Source organism: Lonchura striata, chromosome 4 (genome assembly GCF_050655825.1).
Source record: "Lonchura striata isolate lonStrDom1 chromosome 4, ASM5065582v1, whole genome shotgun sequence".
NCBI classification, from domain to species: Eukaryota; Metazoa; Chordata; class Aves; order Passeriformes; family Estrildidae; genus Lonchura; species Lonchura striata.
The window spans coordinates 72,062,915-72,079,904 of NC_140706.1; the positions used below are offsets into that span (position 1 = coordinate 72,062,915).

The 16,990-nt window shown below is 43.7% G+C and overlaps 1 long non-coding RNA gene across 1 annotated transcript; it reads right to left on the reverse strand.

Moving 5' to 3' along the window:
• Positions 1–8,422: 8,422 nt before the first annotated feature.
• Positions 8,423–16,634, reverse strand: LOC146767724 (uncharacterized). The gene is made up of 3 exons (XR_014954971.1): positions 10,839–16,634; positions 9,827–9,926; positions 8,423–8,560 (listed from the first exon to the last, which is right to left on the reverse strand). It is a non-coding gene; the product is annotated as an uncharacterized LOC146767724 (long non-coding RNA).
• Between the last annotated feature and the right edge of the window lie 356 nt (positions 16,635–16,990).

Sequence of the window (16,990 nt, forward strand, 5' to 3'; positions counted from 1 at the left end):
AAGTTGCCCCAGGAAAATGCAGGCAGTGTGTTAATCTGTCTTCCCACCTGTTGTCTATAGATTTCAGCCAATTCCTAGCCAGTGGTTACTTTTAATCTATTCCCTGTGTGGAAGAATTTTTGTCAAGGTGGAAGCCAGACCATTTTTCAAGAGGCTTATTTTATTTTATTAAATCTTGTGCAGAGTTAAATGCAGGTGCCCTTGGTACAAGGGAAGGTAAGAGTTTTACAGACCTGGTCTGTAGGGAGCTTAGTGGAGATGGATTTTAATAAAATGCATCTGGAAGGATGCCATGATTTAATTGAAGGGCCACCTCACGGAGCAAGACACCTGCTGAAAGGAAGGTGTGGATTAAGCCCTGCACTGGCCAGTGTGGCTATGAACGTGTCATCATGTGACAGCAGTTTTCTGGCCCAAATGGGTATCTGTCCCAGCAAATCTTTCCCACCTCCTGCTGGGAATATTTTCTGGAATGCTGTGAGGGGCTTCCCAGCTGTGTGCCTGTGGGCAGGCCTGCCCTTGCACGGGCCTTGCATGTCTGAAATGAGACTCACTGCTGGTGCCTTGCTGCTCCTTATGTTCAAGAGGAGCTTACAGGACCTGCCAACAGCACTCTGGGGGCACATCAGAGAAACCTGAGTGTAATCAGTGTAATCCTGAGTACCCCAACTCTCCTGGAAAACCACCAGAACCAGGAAAACTGTGCTGCCTAGGTGGAGCTGGGAGGATGATGGAAGTTCCCTAAGCAGTCTTTCATTGAGAAAATGACTAGACAAGCTTCTCCTGCCCTTGTTTCTAAGTAAGTGCTTTGGTCTGGTGTTGATTTAGGAGTCACAGTGGTGCTGATCCCTTTCCTTATCTGGTGTGGTAGGCATGAGTTCTGTAATTGGCTTCCTGTGGTCAAGGGTGGGCACATGATCGTGGCAGCAGCTCTCCTGGGAGAACTGGAGCCTGGATCCAGGAATACTGTGGAGCTTGGCAGACAGCTGTTTCTCCCAGATCAATACAGTGCCTCGTGTTCCAATCCCAGCACATTTCTTCTAGAGGAGTGACACCACCTGGTGCCAGCCTGCAAAACTTCCTCTTTCTTTCCCTGAGTACAGTCACCTGCTAAGAGTCTGTGCTAAGAGTAGTGCACTAAAGCTCGGGCAGGGAAATTCAGGCATCAATGACCTGAGTTTCTCTTAGCAATATTCCCATGGCTGGGTGGCAATCTGCACATAGGGTATGGGTTTATGTAGATGTGCTGAGTGCCTTCATGAAATCCTGACCAGATTTGGCAACTGGGAGATGAGAAAGCAAGTAGTTCTTGGTGTGCACCTGGTCTGGTATTTGGCAGAAGGTCATAATATCACTAGCAAATGGGAGACAACTGTCTCCAAATCCCAGAGACATAAAATCATGCTAAGGGGTGTGGAGGGAGGGAGAAAGTGGGAAGGTGTAAAGGACTTTATGACTTCTTATTGCAGCTGTAATAGATTTATTTAAAAAAATGAATAAAACCAAACAAACCCCCCAAACCAAAAACAAACAAAATACCAAACAGAAAAGCCCACTAAAACAAAAAAACAAAACAAAAAAAAAACCCAAAAAACCAAAAACCAACCAAACAAAAAAACCCCATAACGAAACAAAACAACAACAAAATCCCCACAGCTCTCATGCCCTCCCACCAAATAAACAGGTATTTCCCTTTTGTGGTAGCCTGGTAGATTCAGGGGTTTTCTGGAACACATTATTGGAAAGGGCTTCTTTACAGCCTACATCCTTAACTGCTAGAGAAAACAATCAGTGTAGCAGCAACTTAAATAACAGTGAGGCATAAAATCAGAAACTGACACTCAAGTTTGCTATAAAAATGAGCAACAAAGAAGCTCTGAAAAACTATTGCTATTTCTTGAGAATTTTTGTGAGCATAAACACCCAAGCTGAAGTGGAAGTGACCATACAGAATCTTCAGCCATGAGTGGACAGATCCACATGAGAGAAAAAAAAAACCTGCTGTCATCATCAGCTGGGTGCTGGGGAGCTGCTCTATGAGCAAAGACAAAATTGTAGGCATTTTACTTCATCTCCATGGTCTTTGGTTTATGTTGGATAGAATAATGCATTGCCATTTGCGTGTCAGTTTGTTATGCCTTCTACCTGCAGTTTCACAATCTCTGTGTAAGGTTTTCCATCTGTTTCTGCTCTGATAATAGATATCAGAGCAATCTGGAAACTTGTCTTTAAATGTCCAGCTGGGTCTCCAGGACTGGTGAGATGTGACTGGCACTTCCTAGCATGAAGCAAACACATAAGCAAGCAGAAGCAAAATGTCATACTCAGTGTATGATTCATCTCCAATAAATCAGTGGACTTATTGGAGAAGAATCCAAACTCTAGGCAGTTTGCTGGCAAAACTCAGCTAGAAAATTTGGATCGGGGGAAGCTTTACCATTTCAGTGGCTCCAAAGTTATGTCACATTTCTTTAATGCCATACAACTGCTGTAGGGCTGGTAGTGCTTTCAAAGATGCTTTTGCCTTGCAGGCAGCCACAGACCGTATTTGGCAGAACCAGCCTCTGATAATATTTAAGCACCGACCACAGCATGTGGCAAAAGAACTGTTAGCAACTGCCTGAAGAAACCCATTAAAATAAGCAGCTGTTTATTCTGATGCTTAATGAGACAGCAGTTAGAGTGTTGCAATTTTACACTTACTGAAACATTTAAGAGCTCTTCAAGGCAAATGACTGTAAACTGGGGTAATGTAAGTCTTGTGTTTATTTAAAGCTTGCTTTCAGGTACCTCCTTAGAGATTCTCAGCACTGGGGCCATGTGGAGCTCAGAAGTGTGAGACTTTCCCAGAGGGAAAACAAGTGGAACCACAAGACAGTAAAGCTTGGTGGAGAGGGCATCTCTATCAGCTACTGGAACAACAGATGTTCTAAACATCAGGTTTTGCTGCTATTAACCTGGAACCCCTCGGCTTTTGGATTTTTTTTACCTAAAAATTGGTGTGTGGAGGTAGAGATCCTTGCTTAAAAAAACCCAACAGTGTTCTTGGGTTTGGGGGATGAAGGCTGAGTTGAAGATGATGTAATTACTTCAGTGGAATTCGTAATAATGAAAGATGGTGCTCTAGAATGAACCTGCTCAGACTCACCTATTGGAGGGTGGTTTTTTTTTTGTTTTGTTTGTTTGATTGTTTGTTGGTTTTGATTGTTTGTTTGTTTAGAAACTCTTTGGGTTTTTTTTTGTTGTTGTTTTGTTTTGGGTTTTTTTTCTAATTTACTAAAGGACTAAAGTTTTAGGAAGCTTGCTAGAGTTAATTGCTTGTTAGAAACTTAAGGTCAGTGGCCCCTGTTATGGTTTGACTGGCAGTGGTTTAAATAGATCCTAGCAAAATGAAGCAGTGCTTTAATTGTGGCTGATGCTTTTAAGTTTAAATGAAGCTTTGTTTCCTAAGGTCATTATGGTAGCAAGTGCAATTTATTTTCTAAGGAAGTCAGGTCCAGGGATATTTTAGAACACCCTGAAAAGATTCTCATTTAACTACAGGAAAGTAGTCATGTATATGCCAAAGGGTTTGTTCCAGGCTACCTGAATTTAGCTTCATTATCTTAGCAGAACCAGCTTCCTTAAGAAACATGACTCATGATGGAGAGTTTTATTGGGGGATATATGTATCTAACATAAAAGCTGCTTATGTGCTTATGTACATATGTATATATATTTGTAGAATATCCAAATAAATCCTGATGTGAGGGTACAGCACTTGGAATAAATGCAGTGATGCCAAACTCTTGAGACTTGGAAGATCCCAGCGGATACTTCATCAGTGTCTGAAGTGGGTCTGCAGCATCTGTGCATACGTGAGGACTACGTCACTCTGTCTTGATCACTCCAGTCAGTGAGCCAAGGCTGCAAAGCAGCACCATTCTGAGCAGTTAATGGGAAAAGGAGAGAGGTGTAGGACACAGCCACGACAGCTGCCTGATCTTGCTGCTTCTTGATGCCTCAGGTTAGCACCACTTGAGAGAACCCAGGCAGTGAGTGTGCTGTGACCATGACACTGAAAGCATTTGAGTACTTCTGAAGGGAAGGGTTGCATACAGTGAAAATTTTGTATTGAGAGGAATCTTTTGGTCAGAATAGTGTGTTGTGAGCATTGTGTTCATGAGCTGTGGTGGTGCCCAGCACAAATCCTGTTGCCTAGCCAGACGTTTAGCCAGCATCTGGTCTGTAATTCTCTATGTTGACACCATTGTGTAAGACCTGTGCTGCAATCCAGGGTGTCTTTGAGAATGAGAAAAAAAGCCTTGGGTGTGGGATTTGAGACCGGGCATCCAGTCTTTTCTCAGCAAAGGTGAAGAAAAGACTTTGCCATTCTATGGTGCATAGTAGTTGTGAATTCAGAAGCACTCAGCTGGGACAAATGTGCTCTGGGGCAATTATTTCAGTTATTTCAGTTGTATTAAGGGCTTCTTTAAAGCAATTGATGTGGTGTCATCCATGTCATAAGTGATGGTCAAAATTTTAGGACTTAATACAAAGGGGTTTGAAATCTTCAAAAGCTCAGACAGTGCTGACACAACAGTGTTCCTGCCTTTATCAGCTCATCTCTAAATTCAACATGTCACAAGGAGGTGTGCAGAAACATCTCAACAGAAATTTCACAAAGCAGTCTTAGTAAAAGTGTGCTTCATTTCAGGTGTGCACCAGCACCACTCCTGCTGGCCTTTGTGGTGGGTTGGACAGAAGCTAACATTCCTTCTGGGAACGTGCTGATACCTGCTCAGGATGAAGCTGATGCACCTAATTTACTGCCTGAAGTAAAAATACTACCCAGAGTAACTACTCCGACAAATGTGTCAGAAATAAGATATCTGGAAATAATAATTGCAATGCCAATATTTCATTACTTTAAACATTCTGTCACACCCTGCAGAATTCTCCTAGCAAGGTAGGCCAGCCCAGGCCCTGCAGTGATGGTGTTTAACAGCAGCATAAGGAGAAGTGACAGCCACCGTTCCCTCCCACGTTGTTCAGTATAGCAACACACCCAAAATGAGCTGGGAATATATATATTCACTGGATAATGTCTGTATAGCATTAACAAGCTTTGACACTAATGCTAATGCTTCACTAGAAGAAACATGACATGTAGGCTGGTTAAATGTGCACTTAGCACTGAAAGATTTCTAGCACACACAGTGAGACTTTCGTTGGTGCTCGACAGCTTTGGCTATTCAAATCTCTGCTCAATCACAGGGGAGGAGCAGCCAGCAGCGCTGCCTTCCCTCCCTTAGATGAACTGGGGCCCAGGTGCAGAGACCGATTATTTGTTTACAGGCATGGACATTTAATCCTCAGGCCTGTTTCCTTCCTTCTCTCCCTCGGCAGACGCTGCAGAAGAGCGCAGAAACGGGGGACTCCGGCTTTGCCGGGCTGTTGAACGGGACAACAAAGCCAACACTCCTGACGCTGCAGAGCTCGCGGGGAGTTTGGAGCGGGGAGTTGCCGTCCCGTACGTGGCAACTCGACCTCATCACCGAGATGAAGCGGCGAGAGCACCGGCTTTAATAGCAGCAAAACCCGCCCGAGCTGGGGTGTCTCGGAGCGGCGGCGCTTCGGGCGGGAGGGAGCGACGCAGCCGGACGGGTCCCTCCCACCGGGCGCAGGTGCTGGACAGAGAGCCGGCGGCGAAGGGAAGGAGCCGGCAGCGAAGGGAAGGAGCCGGCAGCGAAGGGAAGGAGCCGGCAGCGAAGGGAAGGGGACCGGCAGCGAAGGGAAGGGGACCGGCAGCGAAGGAAGGGAGCCGGCGGCGAAGGAAGGGAGCCAGGAGCGGGACGGTCCTGCCGCGCTCCGGGGATTGAAATAAACCTCAGGCTCGGGTCAGTAGGGAGCTCTCGGTCACAGGCACCTTTGTGTTCTCAGAGCCTGGGGGAGCCCCTCGCCACGCCGGGCATCTCTGACAGCAGCGGCCGTTCGGGAACGGGGAAGAGCTGGGATCGCTCCTCAGCGGGAACGATCAGGGACCAAACCTGGCTGCCACTGTGGGGTGACACGGGTCCGTTCCGGGAGCGGCTGTTTCACTCTGCCCAGGCGCCGGTGCCGCGGGCAGCAAGGAGCCGCGGTGCGGCCGTGCCCGGCGTGTGCGCGGAGCAGCGAGCGGCGGAGCGATGCGGCAGCGCCGGGAGCGGGGAGCGCCGCGGGGGCCGCAGCTCGGCTCGGCTCCGGCAGGGCGCGCTCGGGGGGCTCCCCGCAGTACCGGGTGCGTCCCGCGGGGGGCTCCGTGAGGCGGTAGCGGGGCGGGGCCCGGGCCGGCTCAGGTACGCGGGGCCGCAGGGCGGAGCCGAAGTGATTCAGTGCCCGGAAATGGTCACGGCGGCCGTTTGCTCACTCAGAGCACGGGGCGGGAGGCAGCGCCTGTGCGGGCTCCGCAGGTCAGGCGCGGAGGCTTCGGGTTCCCTTCCTGCCCTCTCTACCCCTCCTTCCTTCTCCCTGTATCCCCTTTTTCTCCCCCTCCCTTCTCGCCCTGAAACCCTCCCCTCCTCTGCCTTCAAACTGCACCGTCCGGAGGAGGGGGGCTCCGGGGAGACAGCTGCACGTTGAACACAGAATTCTGGCCTTCTCAGCTATTTAAAACTCTTAATTCTATTTCCTTAACTTAAAAAAAAAAATATATATATATTATCTTCTTCAAACTTACTACGAATATGCAAAGTATATAAATCTATTATTTTTATAATAAACATTTTTATAAAATATTATTGTAACATTTTCAACCAACTTTCTATACTTTACCATCTCTTTATATAATTATCTAAAAACACATATAATTTTTAAGTCCTACTTTTTTAGTCTCTTTGTACATCTCTTAAACCAAGTTAACTCTAACTAATCTGTACACTAATTATCTCAAAATTTAAAAAAAGAAACTTCATTAAAAACCTCCTCCAAACTGTTAATCATATAACTTTCCTCAGTTATTATTACAAAAACACTTCAATAAAAAACCCAGCTACAACATTAATTTATTTTTCTAATTTTCACACTAAGTAACCAATCGCTAATACAACTATATTTCCTCTACCTTCACACTCTGAATATCCAAATCCAAATCACAATCCTGTCTATAACCACTTTCAAATCTTTAAAAAAAAAGTTTACTATATTTAAAACATCTCTGATCTAAAAAAACTTTTAAAAAATCCAATTGTTAAATAATGTAATTAATCCTAAAATTTTTACTCTTTATTTTTAAAAACATTATGTAAAACTGTATTAAGTAACATCCACCAATTAAAATTTAAACTATAACTAAACCCTAACTCTACCTAAATAAAATAATTAACAACCCAAATACTTTCCACATCAAAAATAAAATTCAATTCATTTTAACAATTTAATTTTATCAATATAACAAATAAAATAATTTTTAAAATAAACTTAAAAAATCATTGTCCACACATAATTATCCAACTTTCCACTAGTGAAACATTTATCAGCTGTTATAAACTCTAAAATAATGTACAATATTTTAATGCTTACTAATGATTTAATTTCATATATGTTACTAATTATAGATACTATCTAAGTAATTCCTAATTATTACCAATTCCTTCTTTACCACATACATTATTTTACTCTTCTATTTCTTCATACTTATAACTAAAAAATTATAGTAATAATAACATATCATTATCTTGCAAATCTCTATACAGTTTTATAAAACAAAACTTAATACTTTATTTCTCATATCAAAACATAAAGTTTACTTATATCTCAACACGTACAGAAATCCAAGTAAATTTCAATAAGAAACATAAAACCAGATCACACAAAAAACACCCCCACCATTCCACAAATCAAAAACAAATGTAAATAGAGAGATAAATTACACAATGTAAATACAAATGTAAATTACACAAACGTAAATTACACAAAAATTCCAACTCACACATAACATCTTGTATTACACTCACAAAAAACTATAAACTTTAACTTTCTTTATAAAAATATTATAAAAATCTTAGAATTTTGTATTTTTAAAGTTATTAAATAATATCAAATATTATACTTCTACTATATTTACTTTATTTACTTTTAATTAATTACTTTACCTATTCACCAACCTAAAGCAAACATTTAAGTAACTTTAGATAAAGTTTCAAGTTTAAATACTTTGTATTTATCACTACTGAAAAAAATCCATTCTTTACTTAATTAATATACCAATTAAAAACATTGCAAATATTCCATATAATTAAAAGACCCTTACATTTTTAACTCTTAATATAAAAATACCAATTTAAAACAAAAAAATAATTTATCCCTCAGATCCCCTTTGGCACAAAAACCCGAGGGAAGATGGAGGGAAGACTCCAGCAGCAAACTGAAATCCTGGACAGGCAGTGAAAGCTGCTCCTGGCAGGCTCCTTCTGACTTTTGGGACACAGGAAAAGCTTTGAGACCGTCTGCATCCACGGGAAAAGCCCACACTGAGCACTTGGTTTTAAAGATGTTGCACTTGATGTTACAGACACAGAACTGCTCTGGGGTTTGGCATTTCCTGCACCCACACAAACACATTAAAAGAATTAAGTGCAGAGTCCTGAAGTTCAGTTATTCCAATTCTGTGTTGGTAGGGTCACTTGACATACCAAAAAAAACCCCTAAGATCACTTCAGTTCAACCTTACAATAATCACCCGGCAACAGTAACTATTAGCCCCAAAGTCCAGTGCATCACCTGTGTGCTCTCTCAGGAAGTTCAGTGGATCTTTGTGGGACAAAACCTGTTTTGGCCCCAAGAGCTGCCTCTAATCCCTCTCCAGCTGTAGGATCAGTGTTCAAAATAAACATTGGAGCCTGTATGGTAGAGTTTGTAACCCTCTGTAAAACCCAGGCTCCAAGGGCAGCCCTTGGTGCCTCCAGCAGCTGCTGCTGGAAACGCTGGCAGGACTGGTACAGACGGGACTGGACCTTCACACAGCTCTGTCCCGTGGGACCCAGGGTGCCAGCCAGGGAGACTGATGGAAATATGACACAAGCTTGATTTAAATGGGCACTGATGGGACTGAAAGCCCTGCCCTGGAATGTGGGAAATGGATTTGTAGAGAATTCTCAAAGCTTGACAGAAGGCTCACACAGTGTGCATCTGTATGCAGAATTTGAGATAAGAAATGCTGACTTAGAAATGCTATGGAATAGGACATTGAGAGAGATAAATCTTCCGCACACAATGCACCAGTTTATCAGATTATGCCCTTTTCTGACCCAGAAATAAGGCAACTGAGAAGTGTTTTTAAAACTTTTATTCCATTTTCAGTCTCATGTGAAGGGTGAGACAATACAGATGTTATAATTCACGCCATCACAATCAGAAGCCAACTATTTCCTAATTACAATACATTATAAGCATTTCTTGGCCTATCAGCTTTTGCTACACCATGCTGTAAATGCCTTAAAACTAATCATCTAAAATTACCCCTCATGAATCTTATTACAATGCATCATTCATAGTTCTATTTCTCTAAAGTATATAGTCTCATTTACAAACTCATCCTTTAAAACTTGTCTCTAGTTCCATTTCCCTCTCAACAATGCCTGTCCTATTCTATGGCATTTCTAACCTCAAAATTTCCATGCAGATAGATACTATGTAAACCTCCTGTCAAACTCTGACAATTTTCTACAGGTCCATTTCCCACAGCAGAGCTGCTCCCTGCCCAGCCCAGGAGCTGCGAGTGCTGTTGCAGGGCACAGTGTCTGAAGGAACACTGGAGCTGTGACATTAAAACCAGCAAAAGCAATTGCTAAGTAAAAGAGCTCCTCACCTGGTCCTAGAACTGAACCTCTGTGGCTCTTCCTCACGGGGTGACCCTGCTCCAGGGAGGAATCTCCACGCAGCCCCGAGACCTGGGGTCAGACGCTGCCCTACCAGCAGAAGAACAAGGGGTTAGTGAAGCTTTTTGGACACATTCTGTCCTCACAGTGGTTTGATAAAACACCGTCAATGTGATTTTTAATAAAGACAGCTTGCACCCATGCTCGCAACAGAGTTTTGTGTGTTATCTCCTCAATGTTAATGTATTTTGATATTAGAAGTGTTTAAACAAGCTCTGCACCCTGCCCTGCTCCAAGCCCTAAGGAGAGCTGGACATCCTCACACTCGCCCAAGCTGAGGCAGCTCTCGCACAGGGAGGGAGCTGCTGCAGCATTTAACAACTCCTAAAAATCACCCCTGCCTTGAGGGCGTCCAGAGCTGGAGAAAGCCCTTCCACCACCCTCTTGGATTTCCCTCCCTGCCCCTGGCTTTGCTTCCAGCTTGGGAAGGTTTGTCCTGGGGCCATTTCAGCAGCACGAAGGGCTTTTCCAGGGGTTCCACGGGAGCCCAGTGACTGGCCCAGCTGCGCACCCAGGCACGGGGGAAGCTCTAAACACAGATTATCCTGCATGAGCCAGAGCACTCCAGGGCATCCCTGGAACAGCTGTGGAGAGCAGGAAAAAGACACAGCTGCAGCACTGATCCTGCTCCCTGCTTTCCCAGAGGGGCAGGAACACCATTTCCTCCTGATCCTGAGAGCTCCCAGGGAAATCCCTGTCAGGGTGGCACTGAAGGTGCCACTTTTCTGGCACTCAAACTCTAGAACCACGGCCCAGCAGGTTTCTGTGGGAGCGGGGATTATTGCTGCAGTTCAGAAGCTGCACATCCCTAAAGCATTTCCTTGGGAACATGAAGCTTCCCACGTGCATTTTGTATCCAATTTGTAATTTCAGAGAGTTTAAATCGGAATGAGGGGACTCGGTGCCAGCACAGCATTAGCTACGGGACATCGGGAGACTCACCAGACGACATTCTCGGCAGAGCCTCCATTCTCAGCGCTCCAGCTGCAGCGTTCGCATCTCTCACGGACTCCCAGCTCCGTTTCCAGGGCTCCCATCGGGAAACCGGCGGCCGCTCCCAGATGCAAATGCCCAGGGCACCGCCGATCCCAGCCACTGCTCCTCTCCCCCGGAACCCCCTTCCTCCAGCCTTTACCCCTTTTATAGCCACGGCCCCGCCCAGGACACAAACGGAGGCTCCCAGGTGCCTCCTGAGACCCAAATCATCCCAGGTGCATCAGGAAATCAATAGAAATATCAAATCAAATAGAAAGCTCGTCCCTTTTAGGGTAATGAATAATCTTTTTCTCCATTTCCCCTTCTGTCTCCTGTTCCCTAAGGCAAAACACCTGGACCAGGTGGGGGTCAGGGGGAACATGTTAAGTCCAAAACCAAACCAAATTTGTTTTTCCATCGGTTTCCACCAGGACTGTTCATGTTTTCCCCCTGACCCTCGGCCGTACCACGGGAGCGGCTTCTCCGTGCGACGCCCGGGGTGGCACAGGGACCCCATCCCGCTGCTCCCGGGAAGCAGAGCCCAGTCCTGCCCATAGGAGCGCGGCGCGGGCTTCATTCCCCGGCACACGATCCCGGGGAGCCTGGAGAGCCGGGACAAACCCGTCCCGCAGCAGCGGAGCATTGCTGCGGGGGATGTTCCTGAGGGGATCGCTGCTGCAGGAGATGTTCCTGAGGGGATCGCTGCTGCAGTAGATGTTCCTGAGGGGATCGCGCCCGCCCTGCCCTGCCCCGCCCCGCCCCGCCCGCGGCCCCGGGGCGAGCGGCGGCCCCACTGTGGCTGCGGCGGTGCTGCCGCCGTGTGGGCAGAGCGCGGCACTGCAGCCCGCAGCCGGCCCGGGCTCCTGAGGTCAGCGTGGGGCGCTCCCCCGGCGCTGTCGGGGCGCCGCAAGTTTGAGGTGCGGGCAGATTTATTTATTTTTTTTTAAAGTAGGGTATTTTTATTGTGTTTTAAGGGTATTCTGAGGTATTTCTTGTTCTGAAACCAAGTGGATGGCATTTCCAACATCATCTCAAAAGAAGGCGAGGGCCATACAATATTCTTGGGCTGGCCAAGGGTTGGGATGAGGCAATCTGTGTTGCCTTGCTGAAGTAATGCTTATTGCCTGTAAATAGGCACATTTGAAAAGTATATTTATGGAGTAAACAAAGATGTGATTTCAGTAGAAGTAGGTAAAATGTAGATTTAATTCTGCCTGCAATAACCTCTCTAAAGAAACTGCAGAACTGACTTTAATATGCAGTCTGCTACTGGAGGAAGAGCCCTGCAGTAACATTTGACACATGCTCCAGGTGCTGGGTGCTGCATCCTTAGCTAATGACTACCAATACCTGCATATTCTCATAGGAATACAGACTCTATTACTACATGTCTAAAGAAAGATGAAAACACTTAATTTCCCTCTTCCATCTTTTGGTCTCAGCTGAAAAGAAATCTAGGCCTGAAAGAAAAAAATGCACAAATGAATAAAATGAATTGTGGATTACAGTGAGCAGGACAGATTATAATAATGCATTGCGCTAGATTCTATTTGTGGTACCATTTGCTGATGATTGCATTTACACTAATCAGAGTATTTATGACTACTTTTTACGGAATGTGAGCTTCCTGTAAATATATGTTGTAAGATTTGCAGGTGGTGGTCAGCAGCCCTTTTCTGTGTAAAGCTGGAGAACAATTGTCAAGGGAAAGCTATGATTATTGTGTTGTTTTAGTGCATAAGCACCTAATGGAAATAAATAGAAATGTGGCCATATATACTGACAATCCAGTCTTATTTCCCGGGGGAATAATGAAGCCACTGTTGTATGAACAAATAATTAAACACAATTGAGCCAAAGCAATACAATGATGTGAGTGTACAGTAGAGCTGAAAATGCAAGTCTGACTTGCTCAATACTAGCACACAGATTTCAATCACAATGCCATAACGTTATAGCATTAGCCTGATAAAATATTAATACCTTTCCTACAACCCTGGTCTACCTCCCCTTTGGTGCTGTTACTGTGCTTTTTCCACATCAATGTGTGGGGCTCATGACCAGCCCTAATGCTATTTATTGAATGACTGTGGAGGTAGCTCCTCACATCCTTTCACAAAGACACCATATAATTTACAACATTTGGATAGAATGAGGAGATTCTCTAATCAAATTTTCTAAGATTCCCTGAGTTATATTTAAGACTTTCAGTTCTGCCTGAAAGGTTCAGCTGTTGCAATGAGAATGATGAGATAATAGGGATGGGGATGATGCTTTTGATTTGGCAGATTACTTGGTTAGTTGAAAGTAACAAGAGAAATTGTGCCAGGAGATGCCTGTCTCTAAGCTGAGGGCACAAGAATGTATCTGCATTTGCTGCAGTAGGTCAGGGTATGATTTCTACATGTACTTTTCTCCTGGCTGCCATTTTACCATTTCTTCTCTAATTTTTGTCAGTTTTTCACAACAGCTAGCTGATTTATGCTACTTTTTCCTTTCTCTCCCCGCCCCCCAGTATGCATAAATAAACCATAAACATTTCTTCATTTCCTTTTGGTGCTTGTTTCCACACAGATCAGATGGTAACCAAACCTGGCTTTTTGGCTTACCAGGACTGCAAGGAAAATGAGGAGCTTAGAAACTTAAGGTGGGGAAAATCCAAATTGATTTGGATTACTTATTATTTCCTGATTGAAGTTCTAAAAGAGTCCTAAGGAGATAAACAAGGCAAGAACCCATCAGATTAGACAAATATATTCATGTGTAGCAGTTCATATATTTCATTATCTGCTTGAGTAGAAATCTACAAAGTGTCCTTACAGCAACAGAACATCTGTCTAGGGCTACAGGTGAGGCATTCATTTTCTCTGAGATTATTTCTAAAATAAATGGGTTTTGATTAATGTAGTAAGTAATATTCTGGGATTTGTATTCAGCAGTCATCTGTACTTTTACTGTTAAAGTGCTGGGAGCACAGCACAAATATTTACCTCTCTGCCAGAGAATACATGTTGCTGCTCGGGAATTATGGATGTGGTAGTTCCTGTTTCTGAGCAAGAATGTGCAATTCCAATCTTGAGATTGTCATGAAAAGCCCTGATGAGTCCCCTCCCTTATTTTCAGTACTATTTGTGACATCAGAATGAATCTCTTTCACACTGCCAGCTGCTCCTGTTGCAGTCTTTGTCATAGGCTCCAGGACAAAGGAGAAGAGCAAAAGGAGGAAAAGGCCTGCTTTTCATGTGGGAGTTTTGCTGAGAGCATGCAAATGTGGCATTAACTTAGTTACTGAAGTAAGAGATATGGCTAAGGTGGTAGACTGCAAATGTGAATATCCAGATTTGCCTGACTGTTGGGGATATCGCTCACTCAAGGGAAATCCAAAACAATGCTTTTGGTTTAACAAATAGACAGAATAAAGTCTGTGATCTCTGTGTGTAGGAAGTGACCTTGCAGGTACAGGAGAGAAAAACATGTCCTCCGAGTGTTTTCAGAGCGTCTCCCTCAACCCAGTTCAGTTGCCTCATGTGGAATCAGTGATGAGAGTTTAAATTTAGCCATAAAAGAACTCAGGGTGAAACTAAGGGCAGAAGAGGAAGGAGATGAGAAGTATGTACATGGAAATGAAAGGAAAATCTTGGCAGAACATCCTCTGCAGGAACAGTACTGCATTTGGACCACTCTGGTGGAAACTTCACCATATCACTTGGCTAACATGTTTTGGGAGCAGCTGGTGCCAATCTTAAGGATGGACTGAGACAGTGAGGCCAGATAAAACAGATTAGGTATTTGGAGGATAATCCTATTCCCTTTTTTCTGTTTATGCTGGTCTGCAGCAGAGTGATTGAGGTAGTAACGTTTTTAATTCCCTTTGAATACTTTTTTCTTCAAGAAATTTTGAAGTCTAAAGTCTAAAATTGGAATAACTTCCTGGTAAGGGGATCGTTATGGGTAGCTATTGAAATGCTTGCAGGGGTATAATGGTTCCTCAGCCCAGGTTGTCAATAGAGAATTATTAATTACTACACATGGTCTGCCTTAGAGATGCAATGCCAAGGCACATCAGCCACTTCAGCATAAAGTTCAAGTCAGAGAATATGCATAATTGGGAATGTGGTATTTACAGTTTTTGATAGGAGGCAGAATGAGCTGATGCTAATTTACTTTTCACGTGGAGCTTTAAAGAACTTTGTCTGAAAAGACCAAGAAGTAAGAGAGAAGGTGCCAAAGGAGAAGAAACGTATCAGTGAGCTGTGTGATGCCAGCTTCCTTTTGACAACTGTTCCTTTTGCACAGCACCTGGTGGCCTGTGGGGATTAATAAAATGGAGGCATGGTGGGAATCCTGGTGCCCTCCAGAAAAACTCAGAACCCCATCCTTGTTCCTGGTCCTGATCTAGGGGAGCTTCTGCCGTGGAAATTGCACATAGAGCTTGGGGACAACCCTTGTTTCAGGGAGAGAGAATTGAGTTTGATTTCCTGACCTGCTACAGGCGTCTGAAGTGATATTTTTCTCTACCTTACAAATGGTAAAGAGAGGTAATGAGAGGCAGACCAAGCCCACGTCAAATCCTCTCCTGAAGTTCACATCTCTGAAAAAGATCCATCAAAACTGCCTCAGATACTGTGAGGGCAAGTGCATTAAAGATTATGAGGTACTGAGGTGTTACCATGAGGGGGATGAGTAAATACTGATGACAGATTATTTGCTTCTTATGTCTATACAGACAGGATAAGGCCAGTAAAAGTTACAGGCACCTCTGGACTTATTACCATGGTTACGTGCTCTGTCTCCACTGAAATCACCTGGGTTACAGCTACCATGCAAGTAACAGGGAGTCCTGATGCTGTTCATAATAATGAGAAAAAACATGCCCTATCAAAAAAAAATATGTCAACTGCATGCAGGAAAGCTGTAGGAGAGGCATTTTCTGTAGAGATGCTTACTTTAGTGACCTTATGTAGGTCCATATGCTGAAGATTAAATCCAAATATGCCTTTGAGTTTTGAAATTTCAGGTGATTACTTTGCTGCACTTTGGGATGTATTTGTTCTGTCTTGCACAGGCTCTGTAAGATATCTTCTCTGTGTTTTCCCTGTTGTCTAGTCTTATTTCTCCCCCCCACCATGCCCCATGATTTAATAAACCAAACTGTCTTTTTATTTATTATAACAAAATCAGTCCTGGAGAAAATGGATAAAGTATGCTTCTATGTTGCTTCATTTTTGCAAGCCTTGTCATATCAGTAAAACAGACAGGTGGCTGGAATAGCAAACTAGCAGAGGTACTTGGATGACTGAAAGCAGGAAGCAGAAGGCATCTGTCTGAGTGTCTTGAGCTGCCAAACTCCTACACCCAGCCCTAGGGACTACGATCCTGCTGTCGCTGCCAAAATAAAACTCTTTAGTCTGGCATTTAATGTGCCTTCACCTGGAAAGCTATATTTAAACTAATAATCCTAATTTTTTTTGATTGTGTGAAGTAAGTGGATTTTAGGATTCTCATGCACATGCCTGGCATTATGGATGCAGAAGGAATTTATGTCAACAACCTCAAAGGGTTCATAGTACTTGTTGCTTCTTGAAGGGAGCTTCTGTGCATCCAGAGAAAAAGAAAATCCTACAAAAAAAGAAGATAACTGTAGGGACCTGTAGGAGTTGTGACTAAGACCTAGGCACCCTGAGCTGCATGAAGAGAGGGAATGAAAAACGTTACAGACTTAAGTTTGGAGAAATTAAAAAGGCCATGTCTTTTTCTTAATAGAACCTTGCCTGTTTTTTTTTTTTTTTTTTTTTTTTTTTTTTTTTTTGTTTGTTTGTTTGTTTGTTTGTTTGTTTTTATCCTTATTTTAGGCTCTCTTGGACCCTCTCTCTTTTGGACCTGCTTCAAAGTCTGAGAAATGAAGTTGGCTCCTTCTGGAAAAAATGTGGCCATGCTTTTCCATGTGCCAAAAGCCCTGTCGCATAAACTCCCAACCTGGGATAGTAGGTTATGAGGTCTTTCTGCTTTTCTTCTCTTGTCTAATCTGAAAAAGCTTTGCAGTGTTAATTAGACTACTGTAAGGATTAAGAAATGGTATTTTGTAAGTTGATTGATGCCTGGAAAAGTGATCTGTGAGG